The sequence below is a fragment of the Bos indicus genome, chromosome 3 (assembly GCF_029378745.1).
Source record: "Bos indicus isolate NIAB-ARS_2022 breed Sahiwal x Tharparkar chromosome 3, NIAB-ARS_B.indTharparkar_mat_pri_1.0, whole genome shotgun sequence".
Lineage (NCBI taxonomy): Eukaryota > Metazoa > Chordata > Mammalia > Artiodactyla > Bovidae > Bos > Bos indicus.
In genome coordinates, this window is record NC_091762.1 from 119,388,010 (window position 1) to 119,394,009 (window position 6,000).

The following is a 6,000-nucleotide window of genomic DNA, read 5'->3' on the forward strand; positions in this document are numbered from 1 at the left end:
ATGTATAGCATGAACAAACCAAATAAACTACTTCTAAAATTGTAAAGAGGTGTTCACTACAATCTGAAATCTGGGTAACAGACAAATGGAGATGTGCAGGGTTTTTACAAGTCATGTTTTCCAGACTATTGGAGAATTTCTACTCCATTGACTATCTGATGAACTTCCTAAATTTATTCCAAAGTCAGAATTAATGCTCTTCTACTAGAACCACTAGATCAGATCAGTCAGTCAGTCATGTCCGACTCTTTGCGACCCCATGAATCATAGCATGCCAGGCCTCCCTGTCCATCACCAACTCCCAGAGTTCACTCAGACTCACGTCCATCGAGTCAGTGATGCCATCCAGACATCTCATCCTCTGTCATCCCCTTCTCCTCTTGCCCCCAATCCCTCCCAGCATCAGAGTCTTTTCCAATGAGTCAACTCTTTGCATGAGGTGGCCAAAGTACTGGAGTTTCAGCTTTAGCATCATTCCTTCCTAAGAAATCCCAGGGCAGATCTCCTTCAGAATGGACTGGTTGGATCTCCTTGCAGTCCAAGGGACTCTCAAGAGTCTTCTCCAACACCACAGTTCAAAAGCATCAATTCTTTGGTGCTCAGCCTTCTTCACAGTCCAACTCTCACATCCATACATGACCACAGGAAAAACCATAGCCTTGACTAGATGAACCTTTGTTGGCAAAGTAATGTCTCTGTTTTTGAATATGCTATCTAGGTTGGTCATAACTTTCCTTCCAAGGAGTAAGCATCTTTTAATTTCCTGGCTGCAGTCACCATCTGCAGTGATTTTGGAGCCCAGAAAAATAAAGTCTGACACTGTTTCCACTGTTTCCCCATCTATTTCCCATGAAGTGATGGGACCAGATGCCATGATCTTCATTTTCTGAATGTTGAGCTTTAAGCCAACTTTTTCACTAGTCCCTTATCATATGTATAATTGCATTTACATATGGATGTATTGAGAAGTATTGGCATTGATAACTCTTTAGTGTTTTGTAGAATTCACCATGAAACCATCTGGCCTGTGGCTTTTCTTTCTTAGAAGGTTCTTCATTACTGATTCAATCTTCTTATCCATTTTTGAACTTTTTAGATTTTCTGTTTTTTCCTAATTCAGTCTTTGGAAGCCACATGATTGTGAACTTGCCCAATTTCTTGCAGGCTGTCAGTTTTATTGGCTTATAACAGGTCCTAGTAATCTCTTAAAATATTTTGCATTTCTGTCGTGTTGGTTGTAGCTTCTCCTGTTTCATGCTGCTGCTGCTGCTAAGTCGCTTCAGTCATGTCTGACTCTGTGCGACCCCATAGTCAGAAGCCCACCAGGCTCCCCTGTCCCTGGAATTCTCCAGGCAAGAACACTGGAGTGGGTTGCCATTTTCTTCTCCAATGCATGAAAGTGAAAAGTGAAAGTGAAGTCGCTCAGCCGTGTCCGACTCTTAGCGACCACATGGACTGCAGCCTACCAGACTCCTCCATTCATGGGATTTTCCAGGCAAGAGTACTGGAGTGGGGTGCCATTGCCTTCTCCGTGTTTATTTGGGCCTTCTCTTTTTTCTTAATGTATCTGGCTAAAGGCTTATCAATTTAGTTTATCTTTTCAAAGAACCAATTATGGTTTCACTGATCTTTTCTATTTTTTTTTTTCTTTTACTCTGATTTATTTATTTCTGGCCTGATATTTTAAAAAGATTTCTTTGATGTGGAACCATTTTTACAGTCTGTATTGAATTTGTTACAACATTGCTTCTGTTTTTTTTTTTGGCCCCAAGGCATGTGGAATCTTAGCTCTCCAACCAGGAATCAAACTTGCACCCTATGCATTGGAAGATGAAGTCTTGACCACTGGACTTCCAAGGAAGTCCCTGGTCTGACTTTTATTATTTCGTTTCTTCTAGTAAATTTGGATTTTGTTTATTCTCTTTTTCTATTTTCTTTTGGTATAAAGTTGGATTGTTTATTGGATATTTTTCTTATTTTATGAATTAGTTTGTATTGCTATAAACTTCACTCTTAGAACTGTTTTAGCTGCATCACATAGATTTTGGATTGATGTGTTTTCCTTTTCCTTTGACTCCAGGTATTTTTAAAATTTCTTCTTTGATTAATTCAATGACCTATAGATAGTTTAAGTGAAAGTGAAAGTGAAGTCGCTCAGTCATGTCCGACTCTTTGCGACCCCATGAATTGTAGCCTACCAGGCTCCTCTCTCCATGGGATTCTCCAGGCAAGAATACTAGAGTGGGGTGCCATTTCCTTCTCCAGGGGAGCTTCCTGAACCAAGGATTGAACCTGGGTCTCCCGCATTGCAGGCAGACGCTTTAACCTCTGAGCCACCAGGGAAGCCCATAGGTGGTTTAGGAACATATTGTTTAAGTCTCTGTGTTTGTGGGGTGTGTGGCAGTTTTATTTTTTTGCAGTTGGTTTCTAGTTTCATACCTTTGTGGTCAGAAAAACGTGTGTTATGATTTCAATATTCTTGAAGTTATTGAGACTTATTTAGTGGCCATGCATGTGATCTGTCCCAGAGAATATTCCACACGCACTTTGAAGAATGTGTATTCTGCTGTTTGGGGATAAAATATCCTGTATATAGCAACTCATTCTATCTGGTATAATAGGTCATTTAAAAGCACTGTTTCCTTACTGATTTTCTGTGACATTAAAATAAAAAACAGCAATGTGATAACTACTTCACAAGTATTAGAATGGCTACTCTTAAAAACAAAGAAAGAAAAGAGGATAGGCTGACTAGGAAGTGGAGAAATTGGAAGATTTTTGCTCTGTTGATGGGAATGTAAATTGATACAACTACTATGGAAAGTACTTTGGAGACTTTTCTCCCAGATTAAAAACCATTTACTATATGATCCAGTAATTGCATGTATGAATTTAGAAAGCAGTATCTGAAAGAGATATTTGGACAACAGGTGAAAGGTAGAAGTACCCTAGGTGTTGAATAGATAAACAAAATGATAGATGAATAGATAAGCAAAATGTGGTGTATATACATGATGGACTGTTATTCAACCTTTAAAAATGAAAATATGTTCATTTACAGCAATATGAATGACCCTTGAAAAAATTATGCCAAGTGAAATAAACAGAGAGAAAAAGGCATATTCTGTGTTTTACTTACCTGTGGAATTGAAAGTAGCCACTTTCATGGAGATAGAAAGTAAATGTTGACTATCAGTGGAGGAGGTGAGGGGAAAATAAGGAGTTGTTGCTGAAGGGGTATGCAGTTCAGTTTTGCAGGATGAAATTTTCTGGAGATCTGTTACACAAGAAGGTGAATATATTGAGCAATACTAAACTGTACACTTATGATGGTTAGATGGTTGGAAGGCATCAGTGGCTCAATGGACATGAGTTTGGGCCAACTCAGGGAGACAGTGAAGGACAGGGAAGTCTGAAGTCTGGTGTGCTGCAGTTCACAGGGTCACAAAGAGTCGGACATGACTTAGCAGCTGAACATCAACAACAAGCTGTACACTTATAATTGGTTACAAGAGAAATGTTATTTTAAACACAATAAAAATTGTTAATCTTTTAAAAAAGTAAGGAAACAGAATTAAAACTACAACATGGTCTTCAAATTTAAGATGTTTATTCTACACTTAATTAAGATAACTAGAGCTATGTCAGGTGTATTTCAGAGTACAATGGCTAGTTAGCACTGAACTCAAATTATAATCAGCCAGGAGATACGTGCTGAGAACCTGCAATGTGGCACAGGATGCAATGCATGTATAGGATGAACAAACCAAATAAACTACGTCTAAAATTGTAAAGAGATGTTCACTGCAATCTGAAATCTGGGTAACATAGACAAATGGAGATGTGCAGGGTTTTTAAAAGTCATGCTTTCCAGATTTTGGAGAATTTCTACTCCATTGACTATCTGATGAACTTCCTAAATTTATTCCAAAGTTAGAATTAATGCTCTTCTACTAGAGCCACTAATCCCTTATCATATATATAATTAAATTTACATATCGATGATAATTGTACTATTCTGTAAGAGAAAAAATGTGTTTCCTTTTCTCATTTTGGATTCAGATTCTATGTGCTGTTCTTAGTCACTTAGTCGTGTCTGAATCTTTGTGACCCCATGGACTGTAGCCCACCAGGCTTCTGTATCCTTGGGATTTCACAGGCAAGAATACTGGAGTGGGTTGCCATGCCCTTCTCCAGGGGATCTTCTCAACCCAGGGATCAAACCCAGGTGTCCCTTATTGCAGGCAGGACCTTTACTATCTGAGGCCCAAGGGAAGCCCAAGAATATTGAAGTTGGTAACTTATCTGTTCTCCAGGGGATCTTCCTGACCCAGGAATTGAACTGGGGTCTCCTGCATTGCAGGCAGATTCTTTCCCAGCTGAGTCACCAGGGAAGGCCCTAAGATATTATAAGTCGAGGAATTAAGATTAAGATATTATAAATCCTGGAATATCCTTTTGAAAATCCACGGAATGAAAGAAGAATAAGAGAGAGAAGGGAGAAGAAGGAGGAGAAGGAGAAAGAAAAAAAAAAGGAGGAGGAGGAGGAAGAGAAATGTAAGAAGAGAAAGAAGGAGGAGGAGGAGAAAGACTAGGAGGAAGAGGAGGAGGACCAGAGTAAAACGAGGGGCAGAATTTGGAAGATGGAACAGTCATGTAGCATGAGAAGATACCAAGGCATGCCAGACGTGGAGCAGGACACCATGGGAACTTCTCAAAGAAAGAAATTCATTATATTAGACAAATACAGTAATATATGTCAGCATGCTCAGAGATGAGACAAATGGGAACAAGAATCAAGCAGAGACCTTGGAGTAGCTTCCTACTGAGTAACTGTGAGCAGCAATCAGATAAGTTAGCTGTCAGCCTCTCCCCACAGTCCTCCCAAGCAGGCAGAGAAGGAGATGGAGAGTTGTGGTTAGAGAGGCAGGACACATCCCTACTGACCATCCAGGGTAGAGACCACCCCTGTGTCCACAGGGCCACCTCCTCATGGTGATCATGGGAGTGGATGACCCCACCAAAGGGAGGCATAATGAGGCCACTGGGCTCTGAATCCAGGCAGTGTGTTGGGTCCATGGAGCATGAAGGTTGAACTCTGAATGGTCAGGCCAAGACAGAGGGTCCAGGATCTCCCAGGGAGTGTGGGACAGAGAGCAAGGAGCTGTGCTCTCTGCCAAGAAAGGGCATCTTCTCTCTCTATCTCCTGTGTCTAGGGCAGCCATCAGGACTTTCAGAGATGTTTGAGCTGACAAAGCACCATTTTCTGTGGTCAGAAGTAGTCTGGCTGTGTGGTAGAAGGTCACTGGATCTTTGGGTACGAGACATCCACGTTGACTCCCTGGGGCTCCCAGCTGCAGTCTGAGGGGAGAAACCCAGGACAGGGAGCACTAGGAGCATCTGAAGCAGGAGCACAGGTGCTCCCTGCTGCCTTGTTGGGTGGCGACATCAGTGAACAGAAGAGGGAGGGGAGGAACAGCCCCACTCAGGATTGAGGGGAAGCATGGTCTTCCTAACTCCCCCTAGTTGGCTGTGGTGACCCAGGCTATCACCAAGAAAGGGGCAAGGCTGAGTGTCCTCAGGTTCCCCTTCTAGGTGGTTCAGGGGAGATTACCAACCTCATATTTACAGTAGATTTAGGGAAGGAGGGATAGGAATGGCCTGAGAGTCTATCTACTTACATACCTTCACTGGAAGTTGTTGAACTTGGGACATAAATTCTGTTTCAATATTCTGTTCACTGCTCTGACAGTTGTGTTATTCAAACTTCAAGATTAGGGTCTTGCCCCATCATTCACCATCATTTTTCTGGTGCCTTATCTGATCTCTTCATCTCACACTTGCATGGGGGGCCCATGATGTGCTTCCACAGTGTTGAATGAAATGAATGAAAGAATCACTTGGATGAATGAAGAACAAATACTTCCAACCAAACCTCTGTCTCCCCCAGAGCCCTCATGTCCAGCCCTCAGGACATTCTGTCTCTTCAGTCACCCTCCT